Source organism: Eptesicus fuscus, chromosome 4 (genome assembly GCF_027574615.1).
Source record: "Eptesicus fuscus isolate TK198812 chromosome 4, DD_ASM_mEF_20220401, whole genome shotgun sequence".
Classification (NCBI taxonomy): Eukaryota; Metazoa; Chordata; class Mammalia; order Chiroptera; family Vespertilionidae; genus Eptesicus; species Eptesicus fuscus.
Window position 1 is genome coordinate 33,318,352 of NC_072476.1, and position 26,647 is coordinate 33,344,998.

General features: G+C 41.5%; 1 non-coding gene across 1 annotated transcript; it reads right to left on the reverse strand.

Annotated features, from left to right (window-relative positions):
• Positions 1–22,379: 22,379 nt before the first annotated feature.
• Positions 22,380–22,519, reverse strand: LOC114231638 (U4 spliceosomal RNA). Its single transcript, XR_003617620.2, has one exon. It is a non-coding gene; the product is annotated as a U4 spliceosomal RNA (small nuclear RNA).
• Between the last annotated feature and the right edge of the window lie 4,128 nt (positions 22,520–26,647).

Below are 26,647 nucleotides of genomic sequence, written 5' to 3' on the forward strand. Positions count from 1 at the left end.
CAATGCCACACCCTGCTGCCTAGAGACCTTAGGCCTCTGCCATTGGCCCGCAAGGATCCTGGCCGCGAAGACTGTGCGTGCCCCCCTCTTGTTCCCTCCCCATCTCGCCACAGCCTGCAAGGCGCCCGCCTCCCGGACCATTAGGGTGAATTCTCGGAACTTGGGCTCCGACGCCTATTCTGATTGGCTGTCAAGGTTGCAAAGGTAGCAAGCAGGAGTGTAGATGTCCCGCGCATGCGCAGTTCTGGTTCTCCGACTGATGACATTAATTCCCGCCAAATTTCAAAGTCCTAGTCTTAGCTAGACTGTACAGAGAAGTACGCAAAGCAGAAGAGAAGTGGCCATAAGGAGACCGAGGGGAGAGGGAAAGATGGAGCTCTCAGAGGAAGGGAGGGAGGGGAGAAAGTGCTTTATACATGCTATTTTATTTAATCCTACCCTATGCCATAGGAAATTTCATTTTACAGTATTAGGTTATACAATTTACAGTAGGTCACACACTGGTACGTGGCCCAGCCAGAATTCTGATATGAGTTGTCTTACTACAGATATATATATATAGTAAGACGAATTCTGATATGAGTCGTCTTACTACAGATATATATATAGTAAGACGAATTCTTATATGAGTCATCTTACTACAGATATATATATAGTAAGACGAATTCTGATATGAGTCGTCTTACTACAGATATATATATATATATATATATATATATATATTTATATTTTTTTTTCATTTCAGAGAGAGGAAGGAAGAAGGAAAGATAGACACATCAATGAAGAGAAAGGATATTTGTGTGTTGCATGCCCCCTACTGGGGGTCGAGACTGCAACCTGGGCATGTGCCCTGAACGGAAATCAACTGGTGACCTCTTGGTTCCTGGGTCGATGCCCAACCAAGGAGCCACTCTGGCGGGGCAAATCTGGGTCATTTTACTTTAGGAACCCTGCTTTTTATCACCACACAATCCATGGAATAGTATTTGACCATTCATTTGACAAACACTTATTGACTACCTACTAGGTTTCAGGCACTGTTCTGGACAACCAATCAAATTCCTATCTTCATGGGGCTTACATTCTAGTAGGGGAAGGCACACAATGAATAGTTACAGAATTATCAGTTAGTGATACTTTCTATGCAGAGAATTAAAATAAGCTATTGTAAACGAGAGTGACTTGCCCAGCCCCTGTTGCTCAGTGGTTGAACGTGGACCCATGAACCAGGAGGTCATGGAATATGACCAGGTTGTGGGCTCTGGGGTACAGTGGGCAGCCCATCAGTGATTCTCTCTCATTGTTGATGTTTCTCTCTCTCTCTCTCTCTCTCTCTCTCTCTCTCTCTCTTCCTCTCTCTGAAATCAATAAAAACTTTTTTTAAAAAGTGACTTGTTGGATATTTTAGACTGTTCAGTAAAACTATCTCTAATGCAGTGATATTTAAGCTGAAACCTGATTAACAAAAAGGAGTCAGCCATGAGGAGACCTGAGGAGGAGCAAGCCGGGCAGAAGAAAGTATAAAGGCCCTAAAGCATGACCAAGTTTTGTGTGTTGAAGCAGCAAAAAAGAAAGCCAGAGTAGATGAAGCATGGGGAAATGAGTGAAAAGTGGGAGGGATTATACTGGAGTGGAACCAGATTATGCAGAACCTTCCAGACTTTGGTTAGGAGTTAGGATTTTCTTCTAAGTGTGATGGGAAGCTGGCTGAATTCATTAGAATTAGGTCCCACTGTGACAGAAAACCCAAAACAATTGGGGCTTAAGCCAGGTGAAGTTTATTTCTCTCTCATGAGATAGTCTATGTAGGCATTCTAGGGCTAGTGGGCTGCTCCACTGTGCCAGAGACCTAGGCTCCTTCTACCTGTTGCTCCATAACACATTACCTACACTCCCAAGTTTACCTCATGATCTATCCTAGCTTCAGCCATCATGTCTGTTACAGCAGCAGGGAGATCCTGTTCTATTTAAGGACATGCCATGAAACTGTACACAGCCACATTGGTCAGAACTCAGTCACATGAACACACCTAAGTGCAAAGAGGGACTCTGAAAAATGTATTCTTTTTTAAAATATATTTTTTATTGATTTCAGAGAGGAAGGAAGAGGGAGAGAGAGATAGAAACATTAATGAGAGAGAATCATTGATTAGCTGCCTCCTGCATGCCCCCTACTAAGGATCCAGCCTGCAACCTGGGCATGTACCCTAACCAGGAATTGAACCTCCTAGTTCATAGGTCAATGCTCAACCACTCAGCTATGCTGGCTGGGCTGAAAAATGTATTCTTTATTTTGGGCCTCCATGTGCTCACCTAAACTTCAGAGGTTCTGTTACTGATGTTGAAAGGGAGAAAGGATATTAGGATAAAACCACAGTCTCAGCCACAGAAGCCATTGGAAAGATTGTAGCCAGGGCAAGATGTGATCTGACTTTCAGTTTTCAAAAAAAATAATTCTATGCCGAAACCGGTTTCGCTCAGTGGATAGAGCGTCGGCCTGCAGACTCAAGGGTCCCGGGTTCGATTCCGGTCAAGGGCATGTACCTTGGTTGCGGGCACATCCCCAGTGGGGGGTGTGCAAGAGGCAGCTGATCAATGTTTCTAACTCTCTATCCCTCTCTCTTCCTCTCTGTAGAAAATCAATAAAATATATTAATAATAATAATAATAATAATTCTGGCCCTAGCTGGTTTGGCTCAGTGGATAGAGCATCAGCCTTCGGACTGAAGGGTCGTGGATTCGATTCCAGTCAAGGGCACATGGCCTGGTTCGTGGACTTGATCCCCAGTAGGGGGGTGTGCAGGAGGCAGCCAATCAATGATTCTCTCTCATCATTGATGTTTCTACTGCTCTCTCCCTCTCACTTCCTCTCTGAAATAAAATATATATATATATATATATATATATATATATATATATATATATATCTGTCCACTATAGGGGAAATGGTTATAGGTAAGTAAGATCGGAAGTAGGGCAATTGGGAAATAAGTTCAGCAGTACAGTGAAAGGTAATGGTGGCATAGACCATGGTGATAGGAGTGGGTTGGAAAGAAATGGATGGATTCAGAGAATGTTTTGGATATAAAATCCATAGGACTTGTTAATGGAATACAGGTGGGAGTCGAGGGAAAGAGGAATCAATGACAACCTCTTTAGGGAAGTGCCATTCAATAGAACTCTTTTTGATGGTGGAAATGTTCCATTTATGACTGTCTAATATGGTAGCTACTAGCCACACGTAGCTATTGAGCACTTGAAATGAGGCTAGTAAAACTGAGACCCTGAAAATTTTATTTTACTTAATGTTAATAAAATCAAATTTAAGTTTAAATAGCCACATGTGGTTAATGGCAACCATATTGGACAGGGAAGCTCTACATTTTGTTTTGAGCAACTGGGCAGCTTATGGTGCCATTTATTGGAAAAGGGGGTACTGTAGCAGGAGCAGATCAGGGGATACTGACAGCTAAAATTTAGTAGTTTTATTTTGGACATGTTGACTTGAGACCCTTGGGATGCCTCCAAGGAGTTGATCAAATAGGCAGGTAGATATATAGTCTGGATTTGCAGGAGTTTTAGGAGTCATCAGTATAAAGCAGTTATTTAAACCCATGGGACTGGAAGAGGTTGCGTAGGCATATCATGTAGACAGAGAAGAGAGCCCAGAACTAACTAAGCTCTGGGCGCCCCAATGTGTACCTTGTTCCATTTTTCCGTTATCAAAACCACAAATGCACTTTAAGTCCTTAACAGGAGGCAACACCAAGTCACATCCAGATATGCAGATGTGACATCTCAAACCACTTTAAACATTTCTTCTAAATTTCAGAATTCACAGTTACCAAGTGCTGCCCATTCCTCCTAAGGTTTCTCATTAGCCAACGGTTATTTCTTACCATCCCAAAACCTGAACAAATTGGTAGACTTAGCTGCCATCAAACCTGGTGTATACAATAGTGGGGGAGGAAAATTAGAACATTAATATGGATTGTGATAGCTTTCTATTAATTTGTACCACTGGCTATAGTGGTACAAGGAGGCACCCACCTCTATCCCTCCCAGGCCCTATTAGGGAGTAATAACCCTTCATAATCAGGGGGAGCACTCTAGCACAGGAACATCCTCTTCTGCATTGCCTTAGTGGCAAGAGGAATTCCAAATGGAGAGGTAGAACCCTTATTGGGTTACCTGCTGAAAACATCTCATCCTTAGGAGATGGAAAGCAAACATTTTTAAGAGAGAAGTAATAGGAGAGCTGCCACCCTCCATCCCCACCCAACTCTTTGTTTCTGGACGTCTATATTGCCCGAGGGAGAATTGACACTGCATTTCAGTCACTGTTTGAGATCACATATCACTTTCTGCAAGAAAGCATCCTAGCCTCATGGTGCAGTCTCCTGGATACTGCTAGATCTGTTTTCAGAACATTTCATTGTTCTATAAGGCCAGCTGCTTCTAGTGGATGGGAAATATGATAATGGCCCATGGCTTGCCAACTGTCTTATTTCTTTCACTGGGAAGTGAGTTTCTTGGTTGGAGACAATTTTGTCTGGACCACATTTGTGTTATGCAAAGTCAATAATTCCAGGGATGGTGAAATAGTCAGAGGCATGACCTGCTGGGAAAGAAAACCTAAATACAGAAGAAACATTTTTTTTTCCAGTGTGTATAAATCACCACACCCTCTGTGAGAGAAGGAACCTGATAGTATTGAACCTGCCACTAAATTCCTGACAGGTTCCCAAAAAGTTGGATGCTCTAGTATAGCCTCAGGACTGTACCAGTCTCCTAGTGAGTTCACTGACTGTTTATAATACCTTTTCCCCAGCTGATTATCTTCATTTTCCAGGTAGAGGTCACGTTATCTTCAAATAACGACAGTTTTAACTTCTTTTGATTTTTCTATCTCTAATTACTTTCTCTTGTCTAATTAAGTTGTTAAATGTACTTAGTTAATAGTGGAAATCTTTTCTTATTTTCCAAGAAAAGAAATATAATAAGAAACTCTACAAGAAAGCTGTAGTTTCCCTGACTGTGACTATGCCTGGGTACCTCTCATTTGCTAAAGTAGAGTTCTGATTAGCATGAGCTGGAGCAAGGCATAAAAGCTTTCAAAGGAACCTTAACAAAGTAATACCTGTGTCCTTCTGTGCCGCGCCAGCACAGCCAAGGGTTCGGCGAGCCTGAGCAGGGGCGACGAAGGATGGAGAAATGACAGACAAAGAGAAAAAGCTGGGTCTAGGTCGATCTTCTGTGCCTTGCTGAGGCCACAGAACCCATCCAGACTGCAAAGCTGAGGCTTTATTTATAATCAGGGACAAATGAGGTAATCTAAAATGTTGTTGTAAGTTTCACTTGTTTTGGCAGCACTTGCTGCCCCTCTCACAGCCCACTAGCTACCCAGGAAAGATCTAGGGAGCAGTCACAAGATCAAGCTTAATCATGCTTAGAGGACTGTGCCCTCCAAGCTGGGACTTGTTTGCGACTTTGCCAGCAGGTCAGTCCGAGGCTTAACCCTATAACCGCTTCCTACATCCTTCGATGTACTGTGGGAAGGGCTGGGGGCTGGCAGGTGGGCCACAGGTAGAACGTGTGAGGTGGGGGGCACGCTTATTGCAGGTTGCAGAGTGAAGAGGAAGCACACACAGTCCAGCAGGCAGTGGTGAGGCCTAGCTCCAAAGTGACACACACCAGTTAACATCTTAAATTAAAGATCTTAATATCCCTCCCTTTAATGAAAGTATATCTTTGTTTTCCCATAAATCTTGATGTTGATTATTGGGTTAGCAAATATATTTTATTTTATTGAAGAAGCATCCATTTTTCCCATTTTATTGATAGTTCTACTGTTTTTTGTTTGTTGTTTTTTCATAACTTAATTTCTGATTGTATCCATTTATTTCTTCTGCTCTGTTAGGTTTATTTTGTTATTCTTTTTCTAATTTCTTGAGTTGGATGCTTACTTATTTTAACTTTTTATTAAATAGGGTCAAAAACATTTTATATGAACACTGTTTTAGTTATAGCTCATAGATTCTAACATGTTATGGTGTTTATTATTATTTTCTAAATATCCTGCATTTTTATTTTTTTTTATTGACTCCAGAGTTTCTTTTAAAAGAGAACAATAAAGCACTGGCCAGTGTTGTTCAGTAGTTAGTGTTGGCCCTCAAACCAAAGGGTCATGGGTTTGATTCCCAGTCAAGGACACTACCTGGGTTTCAGGGTTTGCTCCCCGCCTCCTGTCAGGGTGCATGTGGGAGGCAACCAGAGACAACCAGTGGATGTGTTTCTCTCACATCAATGTTCCCCTCTCTCTTTTTTTCTTTCTCCCCCCTTCCTTCCTTCTACTGTCTCTGAAAAGCAATGGAAAAACTACCCTCAGGTGAGGGTTAACAACAACAACAACAAAAAGAACAATAAAATTGTCAGGTGATAGAGACATTTTCACCCTTAGTTTTAATGTTCATGTCTAGTTGTATTACATAGTGATCGGATAATGGTGTATATATTTCTATTTTTCTCTAACTGAATGAGGCTTTCTTTGTAGCCTAATAGGTAGCCAACATTTGTGAAGTTTTTCTGGGTACCTGAAACTAAGGCATGTTTGATAATATCAGATCTACCTTATTAATATATTACTGAAGTCATCCAACTTCTTACTTACTTGTAGAGTTTTTCATTGCCACCCCAGAGAGAAAGACTTCCTCATGCATTGGCTTGCCTGTCTGACTGTCATTCGTCCCACCTCACAGAACTACACTAGGTCTAGGAGGCTTCTGCCTGCTTCTCTGCCTACTCAGTATCCCCATCTCAGACACCTAGGACAGATCCTGAAGTGGTGTACGCCTCACCCTTGAGAAATGTATTGTACTGTCTCTTCTTGAGATCTGCAATAGCAGTGACCTTACTACCCTTCCTTCCACATGTACCTTTGCTAGAATTCCATTACTTTAGGCAGCCCTTCTATTTGAATCGCGGTTTGAAGCTTTATTGTTCATTGTTTTGCGGAAATTGGAATTTGTATTTTTGTTTCTTATTCTCCCCTATGCTCTTAAATGGTTGCAAGAAGGTAAAAGGAAAATGCTGCCTTCATGCTACCATCTTGAACATGAAACTTTCCATGGGATTTTAATATAATAATGATGAGCCAGCCTGCTTTTGGGTGGTGCCAGTATATTACACAGAACATCTGTAAATCTGGCCAGAGATTTATTTTGACCTTGATTTAACTAATCATAGAGGAGGCTCTCCCATGCAGCAATGGGCTTGTGTTGAGGATGAGTAGCAATGGGGCAAGTGAAAGTACATGTAACAGGGGAGAGGAGAAGTATATAAAGACATGAACAATATGCTCAAGTAACTTACTTAAGCCTTCATATCTGGAGTCTACTTAGTAATGGGAAGCTTCTGGGTTGCCCAGTTGTGAGGCAAGATAGATTAAACAATGCTTAGTTTGGGTTTCATTGAAACTTTTTATCTTAGATATTTACACTAGATTTCAGAAGCAAGCTAGGAGTTGTTTCCTGAAAGGAGAATAGTTATCTGCTAAAATGTGATCTTGCTTCAAAACCTCAGGGACCCCCCACTGTGACTCCCTGTTGGGTATGATAAGGGTGCATGGACTAGACATTTCAGCATAATTGGGTTGGCAAGATCTTTTTTTTTTAATATATATTTTATTGATTTTTTTTAACAGAGAGGAAGGGAGAGGGATAGAGAGTTAGAAACATCAATGAGAGAGAAACATCGATCAGCTGCCTCCTGCACGCCCCCTACTGGGGATGTGCCCCCAACCAAGGTACATGCCCTTGACGGGAATAGAACCTGGGACCCTTCAGTCTGCAGGCCGACGCTCTATCCACTGAGCCAAACCGGTTAGGAGGGGTTGGCAAGATCTTAAGGGCATCTTGCTCTATAGCCTTGACTAGTTTCAAAACTTCCCTTTCTTCTCCTTCTCCTCACTCAAATGAACATATTTTTAGGCTAACCAGTAAATGAGTCAAATAAGGACTCCTAAGCAGGTTTGCTCTATGTGTGTTGGCGATGGGCCCTTTCACAGATTCTTCTAAAGAAATCAAATCATCTTTCTATGGCCCCTACTGGGTGGGCAATCCACTGTAGCAGTAAAATTTTGTACTAAAGGTCTCTGGCCACAACTGATTGGAAGATGGGAAGACCCAGAATCCTAAGACAGACAAGTACACCAAGGCCTATGGCCTTTAAAGTTGTCTAATGTGAAGAGACAAGCAAGGAGACTAGCTCTGCCCCAGTGGAATAACAAGGACTGCATTCACCCTCCCATGTTAAATGATTTTAAAAATGGAGAGAGTATATGAAGCAAATGTTTTCGTACATTGAACAACAGGCAGCACAGGACAGTTGGGCCGCGCCAGCACAGCCAAGGGTTCAGCGAGCCTGAGGGAAGGCTGGTGAAGGATGAAGAAAAAGACAGACAAGAGAATAAGCTGGGTCTAGGTGGATCTTCTGTGCCTGGCTGAGGTCACAGAACAGATCCAGACTGCAAGCTGATGGTTTATTTTATAGTCAGAGGTAAACAAGGTAATTTACAATGTTCTTGTAAGTTTCACTTATTTTGGCAGCACTTGCTGCACCTTCCACAGCCCACTAGCTACCCAGGAAAGATCTAGGGAGCAGTCACAATATCAAGCTTAATTATGCTTAGAGGGCTGTGCCCTCCAAGCTGGGACTTATTTGCGACTTTGCCAGCAGGTCAGTCCGAGGCTTAACTCTATAACCGCTCCCTACAGACAGTGATCCATGAGAAAAGGGAAAAAAATGAGGTCAGCCCTATCATTGCTCTAGCTTACTGCCTGGAGAGAATTCTCAGTCTTCAGTACAAGGAACGAGAACCTACACAGAGCCCACTCAGGGTTCCCTGAGTTAAAGAGACAGAGCTAAAAATTCAGGGAGGCCAATAGAACTCAAGTTTACAGGGCAAAGTATTGGAGAAAGAGCAGTACAGAGACAGAGGAAGAGCTCTTGAAATCTTCAGAGAGTCCCTCTCAAGTCTTCAGCTGAGTACTCATCCAGGTGTATGAAGAAACTACTTAAGTCCGGATAATGAACCACCAGAAAGAAACAGGTGAATCCATTTCTGGAGATTGCATAAGTCTAGGAATAGTTTACATTCCTAACAACCAGAATGGAGAAACTTCATCATACACAAGGCATAGAGAATACTCCGAAGGATACTCTCTGTGAGCTAGCCAAATTAGCCCTAGACTAAAGGCTGCTTTGGTTCCCACTGACAAAACTGAAAAGTAGACCTTGAAAAAAATCACAGACTCGCCAAACTATTTCCAAATAGCTTAGCTGCATCCCAAAGAGATAAATATTTAAAGGAATACAAAGAAATCCAGCACCCAAATGTAAAATTCACGCTGTCTGGCATGCAGTAAAAAAATATCAGAGATGCAAAGAAACAGGAAAGCATGACCCATGGTGAGGCAAGATAATCAAATAACAGAAACAGATCCAGAGATGACACAGATGATAAAATTAGTAGACAAAGACATAAAAACAGCTATTAAAATATATTTCATATGTTGAAGATGGCAGAGGAAAGCATGAGCATGATAAGGAGAGATAAAGAGGATTTTATGCCTTGGCTGGCATGGCTCAGTTATAATAGCATTCAATTCCGGTCAAGGGCACGTACCTGGGTCACAGGTTTGATCTGGCCCTGGTGGGGGTGCATGGGTGAGGCAACCCATGGATGTGTCTCTCTCATATAATCTCTCTCTCTCTCTCTCTCTCTCTCTCTCTCTCTCATCTACCCCATCCTCTGAACATATGTTTGTCATTTTAGTTAGAAAGATATTAACAATAAGGGATTAACAATATATATATTATCCTCACCCGAGGATATTTTTTCCATTGAGTTTTAGAGAGCATGGAAGGGAGGGAGGGAAGGAGAAGGAAGGGAGAAAGAGAGAGAGTGAGGGGGAGAGAGAGAGAAAGACTGGGAAGTTAGAGAGCTAGATCTCATTGATCACAGTGGTAAGTCAATAGATAATGGATAAAATTGGGGGGGGAAATTAAGGATTCAAAATATAACTATTTTATTTGGAAATATGGAGCTAAATACCAAAATAATCAGCTATAAGAACTGAAAGTGCTTGCTTCTGAAGAGCTAGTTGGAAATGGAGAAGCACTGAAAGGGTTCTTCTATTATTTTTTTCTTACAAGCCATTGGAAGTATTTAACTCTTTAAATTATGTACATGTCAGATTTTATTAAAAATAAAACATACACTTAAAAGAAGAAAAGGTAGTCAGATTCCCTTTCTTGGGCTTGCTAGATCCTATTCCTGGAGTTTTCTCGCATCCAGAATTTCCTTGGATTTCAGTCTACACAAAGTTTGACCCCATTATTGCCTCACATCTAGGATATTTGGTTTTTCTCATTCTCTTATCTGCTTTCCCTATTTGAGCTTCATTGAGTGAACTATTATTTTTTGCAGTGAAAAAAAAAAAAAAGCCCTGCTAAAATAGAGGCATGTGTTGCTTCCACAACTCCTTGTAGACCCTCCTGAAAGGTATAAAATGTAGCAACTTACCCTTTGTTCACACCCCACTCCTTCATTTTGAAGGAGATAGTCTATTATACTTTATTCCAATCACCCCTTAATCTCACACCCTTAATACATTCCTGTCTCAACTATCTATATATATATATAAAAGGCTAATATGCAAATTGTCCCTGTGGGAGTTCGACTTGGAGACCATAGTTCGATCGCTCACTATGACGTGTGCTGACCACCAGGGGGTGGCATGGAAGGAAGGAAGGAAGGAAGGAAGGCTGAGGCCGGCAGCTGGCAGCTGGGGAAGGAAGGGCCCTGTCAGCAGCCGGAAGGCCCCAATTGGCCCTGATTGCCAGCCAGGCCTAGGGACCCTACCTGTGCACGAATTTCACGCACCAGGCCTCTAGTGTATCAATAATTTGCTACTTCCTAATGTCCAAGGCAAATCAGCATGATATCATCAATGTAGAAGATTAGGGTGACATCTATGGAGGAATAAATAAGTTGTGATGAACCATCCCTGTTTGTTAGGGATTAGGGGTTTCCTGGGATCAGAACTCAGTCCTGATATTCACTCTAGGTAAAGTGAACTAGGTCCCTATGAAGATACGCTGCTACACATACCAGCTGAAGACAAATAGTTTCTGATGGTGTGGATAAAGAGAAACAGAAAAAAATAAATTTCTTCTATATCACGTATGCATCTAATTCAGCTTGAGGTAATCCTCCATTATTTTTCGAGTCCAGTCAATCTTTGGTACTAACCAGCCTGAAGAACTGAATGATGTAGCAGCTTTCTCTGAGGTTCCCATCCTCTTCTTCAGAGAGATCTGGGTCTATGACTCAAGGATGACCAGAGGGCCTGTGACTAATGTAGTATGTTAGCCTTAGTTACATCTTTGCCAGTTAAACTAAGGAATTATTTTGTTGTGCAAATCACGTGGAACCCAGGCCTACACATCTGTTCTGTTCCTGCCAGCACTTGAAGCAGAAGCCAAAACCTCAACTCAGTGTGTTGGGCCATTTTTTTGCACCAAATTATCTCACCTATTCGGCTTTTGCTTTTTTGTGGTCACAGCTAGGGATGATATTCAAAATATTTAGCAGCTGCTTACCACATGGTCACCAGCCAATTAGAATAGATGCTGACTTTAGCACTGTCAGATTCCAGGAGACACAACAGCTGTGCTGGTGGTTAACCCTTTAGTTACCAGATAAGAAGAAAGGGTGGTGGCCTAAAGGCAGGTAGATGGGGTCGGGTGGGGGCATCAGTAGATACTAGGCAGCACTTTACCAACTGATAGGAAAGCATTTAGGTATTTCAACAACCAGTATGGCTACAGGCAGAATGTCAACCTGGTCTCAGCAAAAAACAGAGATTGGATGGTCCCCCTGCCTCCTTGTTTTTAACACCTGCCTCCTCTTGGTTCTAACCTCGTAGTTCCCTCCTTTCCCAATGTTATCAGTAACTTCCTTTTGGTTAATAGCACTCCTTCCATGTTTCTGGCTGGAACAATCCATCTGATGCCCCCTCCTCCACATACAACTAAGAGGTTTTGCTAATTAGTCTTTAATTGGTGGTACATTTTTCTGAAGAAGAGGAGGTGTGATGGGGGAAGCAGATGTTAGCAGGTCATTGGTAACATACTGTAATTTCCTCTTCCTTCAATTTTGGTATCTACTCGTCTACAGTGTGCCAAGAGCCATCAGGCTCTCAGTGGCAGTTTAACAAAGAAGTATAATTAGCCAAACTATTCAGGAAAAGAAGGAAAATGGGAGGGGTGGATACAGAGACAGAGAAGTAAAGGGAGGGAGGAGGGAGGAAAGAAATGAAGTAGTAGTCTACACTCCTTTATTTCATCCTCCTGGATTTTGAACCCATGGGATTCAAGTCACTCTTGCAAACTCCCTAAAAAATTCTTGCAATTCATTTTGCCTGCAATTCCTCTTTTCCCTGCTCATCCTTGGATTCATGGTATTTGCAGACTCCTATGACCAGATGTTCCTCATTATGAGGCGACTCATCACATTTGCTTGGCAATCAGGAATGCAGTAGAAATTATTTGGCGGGCCTTAACATAATGCTATTCCAATTAACAGGATTTCAGTCTTTGATACTCAAAACCTTAATTTTAACCATAAGCAGAGTTGTGAACATAGTAACTCCTATCATTTGGCAATTTGCAGTGTCCTTTTTGATTATAAAATATTTGGCAGAAGAAAAAATTTTAAAATATTTTTATTGATTTCAGAGAGGAATGGAGAGGGAGAGAGAGAGAGAAACATCAATGGTGAAAGAGAATCAATGATTGGCTGCCTCCTGCACACCCCCTACCAGGGATCCAGTCCACAACCTGGGCATGTGCCCTGATTGCACATCGAACCATGACCTCCTGGTTCATAGGTCCACACTCAACCACTGAGCACACCGGCCAGGCTTGGCAGAAAACTTTTATAACGTATTCAAAAATATATAAAGAATAGATATTACATATGTTAGCTGTGATGCATAAAAATGAATGAACATTGGTAAGTTAAGAAGTTAAGCCACTCAAATTAAGAAGTAGAATATGATCAATATTTACAATATTTACCACTGACTAACAGTGAAAGGTGTTTCTTGTTTCAGGGTCACAGGGAAGCCTTGAATATTTTATATGATTCTACCCAGATACCCTGGGATTGCAATTTGTTCCTTCTTGATGCAAATCACCTACTGCTGTAAAAATATCCATTTAGCCATACAGTCTTTATGTTCCCTATTCCCTTAGAAAGTCTTTCAAGCAGCAATTCTCAAACTTTAATGTAATTTGAAATCAACTGCAGAGATCTGAAAAATCCCAATGCCCTAGCCCTGCCCCAGAGCAATTAAATCAGAATCTTTGGGAGGCAAACCAGGTATCTGTGGTTTCAAAAGTACTTTTGGTGATTGACCTAATGTACTCTAAAGAAATGGCAGTGAAGTCCACCAAAGCTTTACTTTCAACGGGCATAGTATCTGAATAGAAGTCTTCATTAACTGTTTTATCAATTCATAGACTTCTAATTTCTCATTCAGGGATGCAGGGATCATTTCTTCGTCTTCTTCACTCGTTCAGTGGTTGAGCGTTGACCCAGGAACCAAGAGATGGCAGTTCTATCCCGGGTCAAGGCACATGCCTGAGTTGTGGGCTTGATCCCCAGAAGGGGGTGTGCAAGAGGCAGCCGATTGATGATGTTTCTCTCTCATCGATGTTTCTCACTCTTTCTCTCTCTCACTTCCTCTCTCTCTAAAAATCAATAAAAACATATTTTAAAAAAGAGAATATGTTCTTTAAAAAAAAAAAAAAAGAAGACTTCATAGCTCCTCTGAGATTCTGTTGTTTGCACCTCTACTCCTGGAATAAACTTCTATGTCTTTTTTAGGGTAGTTTGGTATTTTGTTTGCAAGAAACAAGGTCTAATTGAAAAGTGTAGGGGGTGGGGAAGGGGGTGGGTATACTGTAAGGATATGGATGGTCTGGAACTGGAAATCTACAGAAACTGGGACTGGTTCCTGTCTTTTCTGTCTCTCAGGGCCACGTGGCCTCTCTCATGGCATCCTCTCTCTCTCTCACTGTCACCTCCCTAAGCATTGGGGATCTCATTAAGTTGGTGACTCATTTTTAGACTCAAAATGTCCTTAAATCCAATCATCTGTGATCAGGGTCCAGTTAGGATCACTTAAAGCCCAAGGCTGCAAGTAAAAGGATGGAAAAAGTTACCATGAAAGTAGCAATAATAAAGATGGAGAAGCCATACTAATATCAGACAAAATAGACTTTAAGACAAAATATAGAGATAAAGAGGAACATTTTATAATGATAAAATGGTTAATCCATCAGGGAGTTATAACAACAAAAAAATAGCCCTGGCCGGGGTGACCACGTGGTTAGAGTATTGGCCTGTGCACCAAAGGATCATTAGTTCAATTACTGTTCAAAGGCATGTACCTGGGTTGGGTTGCAGGTTTGATCCCTGTCCCTGGTCAGGGCACATGTGGGAGGCAACCCATAGATGTGTCTCTCTCACATCAATGTTTCTCTCTGTCTCTGTCTCTGTCTCTCTCTCTCTCTCCTCTCTCTCTCTCTCTCCCCCCTCCCTTCCATTCTCTGAAAATCGATGGAAAAAAATACCCTCAGGTGAGGATTTAAATAAATAAATAGCCGAAACTGGTTTGGCTCAGTGGATAGAGCGTCGGCCTGCGGACTCAAAGGTCCCGGGTTCGATTCCGGTCAAGGGCATGTACCTTGGTTGCGGGCACATCCCCAGTGGAGGGTGTGCAAGAGGCAGCTGATCGATGTTTCTAACTCTCTATCCCTCTCTCTTCCTCTCTGTAAAAAATCAATAAAATATATTTTAATAAATAAATAAATAAATAAATCATCACTAGTGACATTTCTACCAATGACAAATTGACTGTAAAATATAAAAATCATTTAAAAAATTAATTTGAAGTGGACCAAAGACCTAAATGTAAGATCTAAAACTATAAAACACTTAGAAGAGAATATAGGCATGCATCTTTGTGATCTTGCATTTGAAAATGTTTCTTAATTATGATACAAAAGCATAAGCAATGAAAGAAAATCAATAAATTGGACTTTATTAAACTTAAAAACTTTTGTGTTTCAAAGGGCATCATCAAAAAGCAAGATGGTTGCACAACTCTTTGAATACACTAAAAACCATTGAATTGTATACTTTTAAATGGGTGAATTGTATAGTATGCTAATTATATATCAATAAAGCTGTTAAAAAATATTTTAAAAACGACAACACAGAATGAGAGAATATTTTTGCAAATCATATACTGATGAAAGATATACAGAATATATAAAGCCTGGCCAGTGTGGCTCAGTGATTGAGCATTGACCCATGAACCATGAGGTCATGGTTTGATTCACTGTCAGGCCACATGCCCTGGATTTCGGGCTCAATATTAGTAAGACAAATAACCCAATTAAAAATGGGCAAATGCCGAAACTGGTTTGGCTCAGTGGATAGAGCATCGGCCTGCGGACTGAAAGGTCCCAGGTTCGATTCCGGTCAGGGGCATGTACCTTGGTTGCGGGCACGTCCCCAGTGGGGGGTGTGCAGGAGGCAGCTGATCGATGTTTCTAACTCTCTATCCCTCTCCCTTCCTCTCTGTAAAAAATCAATAAAATATATATTTTTTAAAATGGGCAAAGGGTCTGAAGAGGTATTTTCCTAAAGAAGATATAGAAATGACCAAAAAGCATATGAAAAGATGCTCAACATCATTGGTCATTAGGGAAATACAAATCAATAAGAAACCCCTTCATACCCAGTAGGATGTCTATAATAAAAAAAAGATAGATAATAAGAAGTACTGGTGAGGATGCAGAGAAATTGGCAGTTATTCAGTTAGGACTCAGCAATCTACTTCTAGGTATGTACCTATGAGAATTGAAAACAGTGGATAGAGAGTGGGTCTGCAGACTGAAGGGTCCCAGGTTTGATTCTGGTCAAGGGCACATGCCTGAGTTGTGGGCTCAATCCCTAGTAGGGAGTGTGCAGGAGGCAGCCAATCAATGATTCACTCTCATCATTAATGTTTCTATCTCTCTCTCCCTCTTCCTCTCCCTCTCCCTTCCTATCTGAAATCAATAAAAATATATTTTAAAAAAGAAAACATGTGTCCACACAAAAACTTGTATGTGAATGTTCATAGCAGCATTATGTATAACAGTCAAAAAGTGGAAACAATCCAAATGTCCATCAACTGATGAATGGATAAGCAAAATGTGGTATATCCATACAATAGAATATTATTTGACAACTAGAGGCCCAGTGCACACAGGTGGGGGGGGGGGTCCCCTAAGCGCGGCCTGCACCCAATCCCGCAGGGATCCCTGGGGGATCGGGCCTAAACTGGCAGTCGGACAGAAAGTAAATTAGTGGTCATCTATGACTGGGAGGAGTTAGGGGCTTTGAGGAATGACTGCTATAGGGTATGGAGTTTCTTTTGGGGGTTATAAAAATATTCTAAAACTGATTGTGGTGATGGTTGCACAACTCTTTGAATACACTAAAAACCATTGAATTGTATACTTTTAAATGGGTGAATTGTATAATATGCTAATTATATATCAATAAAGCTGTTAAAAAATATTTAAAAAAAAAAAGACCAAGGCTGTTTTTCTTTAGCTGTTGGGAGCAATGTAATTAGAAAGCATCATGAAGATAGACAGCCTATCCTAGACAGAAGGCCAAGATGCGGAAGGCTAAGCTAAGGCAGTGGCAGTGGAGGTGCTCAAATCAATAGCGGGTGTGATTTGCTGCACATGGGGCCTGAGGAAAGGGAAAGGTCCAAAAAGAATCTCCCTCAGTCTCCATGTTTAATTAATTACCACGTCCTTCTGACTCCTAACAGATCTCCCTGGTGCCTATCTCTCCCCCTGCTATAGACTGAATTTTGTGACACTCCCTCCCCCCCCCAAAAAAAATAATAGATTGGAATCCTAACCCTTAGTGTGATGGTACGTGGAGGTGAGGCCTTTGAGAGGTGGGCCCTTTTGACAGAGCCCTAATGAATGTGATGGTGCCCTTAGAGAGACCCCAGGGAGCTCACTCACCTTTTCTGCCACGGGAGGACACACTGAGAAGACGGCTATCTGTGAACCAGAACGTGGGCCCTCACTAGACACCTATCTGCCAGCATCTTGATCTTGGACTTCTCAGCCTCCAGGACTGTGAGAAACAAATGTCTGTTGTTCATAAGCAACCTCCCCGCCCCCCGAGTCTATGATATTCTGTTATAGTATTGCAAACAGAGTAAGGACACCCTTCATTCAATCCATCTTGTAAACTACCCCCATAGTTTCCTGCCCTAAAACTCCAATCTAATTGTGTCACTTTATTTCTCAAAATCTTTCAAAGAAGCTGAACCTAGTTTATCTCTCACAGCTCTCCCACAACCCCCCTCCCTCATTGTGCACAAGCGCACACATGTCCTTCATTACAGCCACGTGTCTCCTTTGCTCACCCTGTTCCGTCGAGTTGGAATGTCCTTCTGCCTCCACATCTAAAAGGGTTGAAATTATCTCCATTCCTAAAGGCCTGATTATAATTCCACGACCTTCATGTAACCTTTTCTTTTTTTCCATTTTACTTCCCACTCTTAGAGCACGCAGCCTGGTAGAGAAGAGAAATGAGACAATTGAGTTCTGTATTACAATGTGATAGTGCTCTGGCTGGTGTGTGCACAGTGTCCTCGAGGACAAGGGAGGAAGGTAGAAACTGTTCAGTCAGTTGAAAGATTGAAAATTCCACACTCAACTTGACTCCTTAGAACTTGGTAAGGAGGCATTGGTTTAACCCTAACGGGTACCTTTTCACGACGTGGCTATTTTCTTAAGAGCAGGGGCTATGTTTTTAATTTATGTACCCACAACACCTGGTAGGGGTCCTGGCCAGAAGTGAGGACAATACATCTTTACAGAAGATTGAATGAATGTGAAGGGTTGTTTAACTCATCTTGGAGGAGGGGCAGGAAGTACTTCCTAGAACAGGTAACACATGAGTTGAATCCTGGAATATGGGTGGAGATGAGCCAGGGAAGTTAGGGGAGTAAGGGAACTCCAAGTGGCGGAATGTGAGCAATGGATGGAGATATAAGAAACTCCGCTCCCTCGGGAAATTGGAAGGGGGTCAGCAGCCCTGAACCAGAGAGTCTGAAGGAGAAGGCAGACAGAGAAAGCTGAAAAGAGCCAGAGCACAAGGGCCATGAATGACATGTTGATGAATTTGAAAGTGATGCAATAAGAAGTGGGGAGCTGTGTGGCCCCCAGCTCCTTCTCTGGGGAAAACCAAGTGTATCAGAATCTTCAGTACTCTTATGGGTGTATATATACAACTTGTAGCCCGCTGCTTTTGCAGTTCGCTTTTTTCAGTTAAAATAGATCTTGGAGACTGTTTCACAGCAGTCCCTAAAGAGTGTCTTCATTTCTATGACTGTCTAATATTCCATTATATGGATATTCCATAATTTATTTACATTTTGCACATGTACAAATATACCCTAGTATGTATATGTGGCACAATTTTAGGGATCTTTCTTTAACACCAAAAAGTTTCACTGATCCCCATGATGATAGTTGTACTGCTCATTGATGGGGGAAAAATACATTCCAAAAGACTGCTCTGAATTCAGGAATACTTTTAGGTGAATTTGTGCTTCAATATGTTATTAACATGTTATTTATATAAATTTGAAACTGTGTGTATGTATATGAGACATACCATGTATCCAGCCCATAGACAATACTCAGTGTACATGTGAATCCAAAGACCCTCATCCACTAGCTTGTGTTCCCCCTGTCCACACACCCATTGTAGGACTTCGTATCCGAGCGGCTTTTGAGAGAAAGCAGAGGTGGGAAGCACAGAATGGTGTCAGGTCTCTGGTGTCCTTTATTGGAATGATGACACCAGGGGAGCAGCAGGTTTGGGAAAGTGACAGGCACAGGATTTGGGCATATGTATGCTGGAGATTAAGTTCTGCAGATTGTACTAATATCCCACCCTAAACCCTGAAATGTCCTCATTAAACCTGAGGAATTTTCTAGCAGAGTGTTGAGGGCATTGGGAGGCGAGGTCATACAGCCTGGACCCAGATCCGAGTTTCTGGAACTCATTCTCAGAAGCCAGAGAAGGTCTGACGGCCCTGTAGTCAGGATGATTGATTTCTCTGATATCCAAGTAATAGTTGAATATTTTTTGAATGCTCCCTTGGTGCCAAGCCCTGTGTCAGAGCCCTTGGTATGGGGGTGCCCTCAAACTAGTAGGGGACACACAGAGAAACATGTAATCAATATTATGGAATGCATAATGGTTGTAGTCGTTCTAAGATATGTCCACGATTTTTGTGATGCTCCTCCCTCCACAAAGTAGAATCTAACTCCTCTCCCCTTGGATGTGTGCCAGGCTTAGGGACTGGCTCCCAACAAATAGGATGTGAGGGAAATTACAGTGTGACTTCTGAGGTGAGGTCACAAAACATATTGTGCTTCTACCTTGCTCTCTCTGAGATGGTCCATTCTGGGGGAAGGAGCTGCCATATGCTGGGTCCATCCAAGTAGCTTAAGGAGAGGCCCACACAGGAGGAAATGGAGGCCTACACCAATAGGCAGCACCAACTTGTCTGCCCTGGGTGCGAGCCATCTGGGAAACAGATTCTCCAGCCTCGGTCAAGCCCGCAGGTGACGTCAGCCCTCCAGCCTTCTAATCTTTCAGCTGAGGCCCCAAACATGTGGAACAAAGACAAACCAACCCCACCATGTCCTGAATTCCTGACCCATAGGCACTGTGAGATAATAAATGATAGTTGTTTTTTTTAAGCCACTATGTTTTGAGGTAATTTGTAATAACTAATACAACAGTGGCAGGTGAACACAAGGCACTAAGGGAACACAGAGAATGGATGATTAGTTCAATATAAAAGGTCTAGAAGGCTTTCTGAAGAAAAGGAAACTTGACTGAATATATTTTAAAAATATATGTATTTATTGATATCAGAGATGAAGGGAGAGAGAGAGATAGAAACATCAATGATGAGAGAGGATCATTAATTAGTTGCCTCCTGCATGCCCTACACTGGGGATCAAGTCTGCAACCTGGGCATGTGCCCTGACCCAGAATCGAACTGTGACCTCCTGGTTCATAGGTCGATGCTCAACCACTGAACCACGCTGGCTGGGCTGAACTGAATCTTTTTTTAAAAAAATGTTTTTATTGGTCTTTAGAGAGAGATATAAACATCGATGAGAGAAAAACATCATTGAGAGGCTGTTTCCTGTACATCTCTATTGGGGATCAAGCCCCCTATTGAGGATCAAGCTCACAATTAGGGCATGTGCTCTGCTTGGGAAGTGAACCAGTGATCTCTTGTTTCATGGCTTGATGCTCAACTACTGAGCCACAATGGCCCGGCTGACCTGAATCTTGAAGGTTGCATAAGAATTGTCCAGAAAGATTGGAAGGGCATTCCAGGCATAAGGAATAGCACATGTAAAGGCATGGAGAATTAAAACAGCATAGAGTATGGGAATGACTACATACATAGATAACTAACCCCTTTGAATTGGGTTCGAAATAATGGGTTTGATTCCCAGTTCTGTTCTAGAATAACTATATGTATTACAAGTTTCCTATGGGCAACTATACTTAGCAAAAAATTAGGTGTCTGAACTTTTTAATTTGTTGACCTTTCATAAAAATAATTTCATAAAAGGAAATTCAAGAATCTCAGACCACATACAATTTGAAATATTGATTTTTACCAGTTTCTAAAAAGAGATCTCCAAACCTGGATGAACATCAGAATCACCTGGAAACTTTAAAAAATCAGATTTCTGGAGCCTAACTCAGAGCTACTAAATTTTACCTGGGTAGGGCTCAGGATTTAATCCAGTCTTCTCACTTTACAGATGAGAACAAGAGACCCACAGGATGGAGCTGTGACCAGATTCCTAGCTTTTTCATTTCTCTTTGTGGTCTTGCCACCTTATTCTTCTGCTGCCTACCAGATCATCTTTCTTTCTCACCATCATGGCCAATCATAGTGGTGTGTGGCTAAATACTGTGTGAGCTACAGAGGTTTAGCCTATAAAGTATAGATATAACATCTATCTTGATCTTCATATTCTGCCTCTCTACAATCCATGACCATAAGAGAATTTGATGTACTATCGAAGTTTTATGTCGCTTACTTTAAATTTTTGTCCTATTTTTCACTCCTAATTCCTAACCACATACATTTAAAAAATTGAGATATAATATAAATTTCACAAACTCACCATCTTAAAGTATACAGTTGAGTGGTTTCTAGTATAGTCACAAGGTTATGCAACCATCATCAATCACCATCTAAATCCAGAACATTTTCCTCACCAAAAGAAACTCAGTACCCATTAGCAGTCTTCCCCATTTCCCATCCCCTAGCAACTACTTGACTACATTCTATCTCTATAGATTTGCAAATTCTGTATACTTCATATAAATGGAATAATACATATGTGATCTTTTCTAACTCTTAGCATAAGAATCTTCTATCACTTAGCATAATGTTTTCAGGGCTAATCCATGTTGTATTTATCAGTACTTTATTTTTATGGCTGAATAATATTTCATTGTATAAATATACTACATTTTGTTTATCCATTCATCTGCCAATAAACATTTAAATTTGGCTATTATGACCAATGCTGTATATATATATATATATATATATTTTGTGTGTATGTGTGTGTGTGTGTGTGTAAACATCCTATATAATAAAAGCCTAATAGCTGTCCAACTGTTTGTTCGACCATTCGCTATGACGCACACTGACCACCAGGGGGCAGACTCTCCAACCAGTAGGTTAGCTTGCTGCTTGGGTCCTGCTGATGGGGACTGGGCAAGATGGCCTGACACGCCCTGGAGTCAACCTCCCACGGTCCCTCCCCAGCCTCTAAAATATTTCTTCTAATTAATTTCCTTTCAATGTGCATGAATCCATGCATTGGGCCTCCAGTATGTTTATAATTCTCTTGGGCATATGCCTGGGAATGGAATTGCTGGATGATATGGTAACGCTGTTTAACTTTTTGAGGGCCTGCCAAACTGTTTTTCATTATCACATATATTTTTACACTGAAGAAATTACATTTTTAAGAATTGGGAGCCATTTGGCCGCAAGGGGGAAAAATCAGAAATCATATCACTCAGAAGTAACACAATTTAGAGATTTTAAGTATGGAGGTACACTGGCATTTACTTCTTCTCCCTCCTGAAATCACAATAAAATTATAATAAAATATTTTCTTTTAAGATGTAAACCATCATGGACATAGAAAGGAGAAAACAATAACAATTTTTTTTTTCAATTAGCAATAATCGCGCCTTGGATAAACCTCATTGGCTATGATACTGCCACTGCACAAAGCTGTATAACAAAATGTTTTGATGTTAAAAAGCAGATGGACAATGATAACTGACTTACAGCAGACCAAAAAAAGCTAAGACATAAGCCAGCAACAGGAAAGGCCAATAGAAAGTTGATTGTCATCACAGAACCTCAAAAAGGCTTAGATGTTAGAGACACCAGGCATCCCTGAAAGTGGGAATGCATATGGGGTGGACAAAGAGATCAGATAAAAGTTTGTAAAAATTTTGTACAATCATATTCATAGCAGCATTATTCACAATCGCCAAAAGTTGGAAGCAACCCAATTATCCGTTGATGGATAGTGGATAAACAAAATGTGGTGCATACATACATTGAATAACCCGAGAAAGAGGAAGCATGGGACTCAGGAACAGGGGTGGGGGAGAGTGTCCCAGGACGACAGCTATGTGGCAGCCAACAGTAAGCTTTTAGAAGACTGTAACAGAAGGATAAAGGGCTACAGGACAGATGTCTCCAAGAAAAACATTAGGCCGATTGATCATCTGAGGGGATTGAATTCCTGACAGGTACTTAGAAAACGAGACAAAACTTGAGATGATTAACTCCAGGGAAAGAAAACTCCAGGAAAGAAAGTATAATCATAGTCTCCCACATGGCTCAGCTTTAAATAATATTTATGTAATAATATTATAAATACTGAATTCTGCTGTGTCCAAAAATTAGGATATAACTGTATTGGGAGAATGGGGGAGGGGAAGAGTTGTGTGTGGGGGTAGAGGTATAAGAATTAAATACTCACTTTCCGTTTTAATAAATCATATCTAAACCTGAAAAAAATCAAGGAATAGTTGTACAAGCATATTATTTAGAAACTAGGAGGAGGTACATACTTGAAATCTTGGAAACATGAAATTTAAGCAGTGGGTCAAGCGTGTAATAAGGTGGGGTGCTTTGCTTCATAATTAGGCTTTTAGTGCTTGACTTTTAAAATAATGTACATGTCTAACTTGATAAAACTTAAAATGAATTAATTAAATAAAAGGCCAGGGGAAGGAGAAATAAAATAGAAAAGAGATTTATGTGGGGTGATGGAACATTCTGTTCCTTTGCATTTTAAATTGGGGCAGGGTGCATCAAACTATTTAATATGTACAAAAAAATAGTACAAGATATACTTAGGACTTACATGGGACTCGTTATATAGCAAAGACAGGGAGAGACAGATGAAGAGAGAGCAGGTGATAGAGAAATAAAAAAAGGAAGGAAGGGGAAGGAGAGAGAGAAACAAATGCCAAGACACAGAAAGACAGATGGAGGCACAGAAAGACATACCCAGACACATATACAAAAAGTGAGAAATGTGGAACAGAGGAAGAAATCCACAGGTACACTATAGTAGTGTAAACATACACACACGCGTGTATATGCACAACCAAATAAGGACAGAGACCCAAGTTTTCATAGGTAACATCTCAAAGGTTTGTTAAATAGCACAGACTGTGGTTATTGCCACTACACATTCCTCCCACCACCACCACGAAACTAAACCTCTGCTATCAAGACTCAGTTGCGCCGAAACCGGTTTGGCTCAGTGGATAGAGCGTCGGCCTGCGGACTCAAGGGTCCCGGGTTTGATTCCGGTCAAGGCATGTATCTTGGTTGCGGGCACATCCCCAGTGGGGGGTGTGCAGGAGGCAGCTGGTCGATGTTTCTGGCTCTCTATCCCTCTCTCTTCCTCTCTGTAAAAAATCAATAAAATATATTAAAAAAAAAAAAAAAAAAAAGACTCAGTTGCGCCCGACTGGGATGGCTCAAGGGCTGAGTGTCAACCTATGAACCGGGAGGTCAGGATTCGATTCCCTGTCAGGGCACATGCCCGGGTTGTGGGCTCAATCCCCAGTGTGGGGCATGCAGAAGGCAGCCGATCAATGATTCTCTCTCATCATTGATGTTTCTATCTTTCTCTTCCTCTCTGAAATCAATAAAAAATATATGTAAAAAAAAAAATTTTTTTTTAAAAAGACTCATTTGCAATCTCCCCTCTTCTGGGGAAACTTCCGGCCACACCAGTTTGGGGCCATTGCTGTCTCCTCAACTTCTAAAAAAAAAGAATGTCGTGTCCTTCCACTCATTTGGGGGGGAGGAGGGGGAAATCATAGATGGCGTATGACATTTTTACATAGCTATATTAAGCTGTTGTTGTTTCTCTCTTGAACTTCTATCTAGCTTTCCAGTGTAATTGCCCTGCAACTAGTTCAGTGGTCGGCAAACTGCGGCTCGCAAGCCACATGCGGCTCTTGAGCCGTGGTTTGCCACTCTGTTGACTAATGAGTTTGCGGACCACTGACCTAGACTCTCGATTCCAATAATTACAGGCTGTTGTTGTTCCTTGTGATTAAGCCCCTATCCCAGTGGTTGGCAAACTCATTAGTCAACAGAGCGGCAAACCGCGGCTCGCGAGCCGATCCGCAGTTTGCCGACCACTGAACTAGGTTATGAGTACATTGGGCACAGAGGAACCAAACTTTGCTATTGAAGAATATTCCACAGGCCCAGCTTCCAGGGAGGCTCTGGATTTTAATTCCTTCTGCACTGTTCACTTGCTGTGTGACTTTGGGCAAGTTATTGACTTCTCTGTGCAGTAGAGTTCTTATCTGTAAAGTAGAGCTACTACTAGGTTGAATTATATGAAATTGCCAATATTCTACCATATTTGATCAACAAAAATGGCAATTTTATATGGGTCAGCCTAATACAACCGCTGCCTCTTAGGTGGTATGAGAATTAAGTGCAGTGACTGTTGCATTGGAAGCAAGTACCATACTGCTGCATGAAAAGTGGGCCCAGCAGTAAGCCACTCAGGCCTTGTGGAACAAGGGCAACGCACTTGGAATGCAGAGCAACCGAAAAGAAAGATCCTGAAGCCTCCAGATCTGCTATGGACTGCTTATGTTTAAACACTTAACATGAGCAAAAAATAACCTTCCATTTAGGTTAAACCACTGCTGTTTGGGTTTGTTTTAAAGCAGTAAAGCCAATACCCTAATGAATAAAGGGTGTGTGTGAGTGAGAAAGGAACCAGGTTTTTTGACAGAGAGATTTCTGCCTCGGGAGACTGGATGTGATGCCATTGACTGAGATGGGAGTCTAAGACATGGTGGGGGGCTGGGCGGAAGATCATGAGTACAGTTGTGGACGTGTCTTGAGGTGGGCCCAGGGAAAATTGTCCTGTTCTTCTGGATTCCAGGAGAGAGGTCAATGCTGGAAATTCTGGTTTGGGAATCATGTGTGTATAAATGCATATTGTAATCTTGTAGAAGGTGTGCTCATCCTGGGAAGACATGTAGATATAGACGAAATTAGCCAAATGTATCATGAAATGGTGAGAACGCTAATAATTACGATTATTATTACCACTGATGAACACTTCACCATATGTCAGGCATGTTCTGTGCTAAATACTTTGTGTGTCATAGTTTTTATCATCACGATAACCCCTTTGGTGGATATTATTAATCCAACTTGCTGAAAAAACTGAGGATTGATAGATGGTAGAGCTGGAATTTGAACCCTGATCTAGTCGACTTTAAATTCCACATTTATAACCATAACTCCATAAACCTAAACTTAGTTTTTTAAAAAAACTTACGGATGCAGGTATACAGAGGAGTTAAAACTCTTCAAACTGTAGACTTAAAATAAGTACATTTCATTGTGTGTAAAGTATACCTCTGTAAAACTGATTTGAGCCCTGGCTGGTTTGGTTCAGTGGATAGAGCTTCGGCCTGCGGACTCAAGGGTCCCAGCTTTGATTCTGGTCAAGCACATGCCCCAGTTGCAGGCTCAATCCCCAGTAGGGGGTGTGCAGGAGGCAGCTGATCAATGATTCTCATCATGGATGTTTCTCTCTCTCTCCCTCTCCCTGCCTCTCCAAAATCAATAAAAATATATTTTAAAAAAAGAAAGAAAGAAACTTGCCCTAACCGGTGTGGCTCAGTGGATAGAGCGTCGGCCTGCGGACTGAAGGGTCCCAGGTTCGATTCCGGTCAAGGGCATGTACCTTGGTTGCGGGCACATCCCCAGTAGGAGGTGTGCAGGAGGCAGCTGATCGATGTTTCTCTCTCATCGATGTTTCTAACTCTCTATCCCTCTCCCTTCCTCTCTGT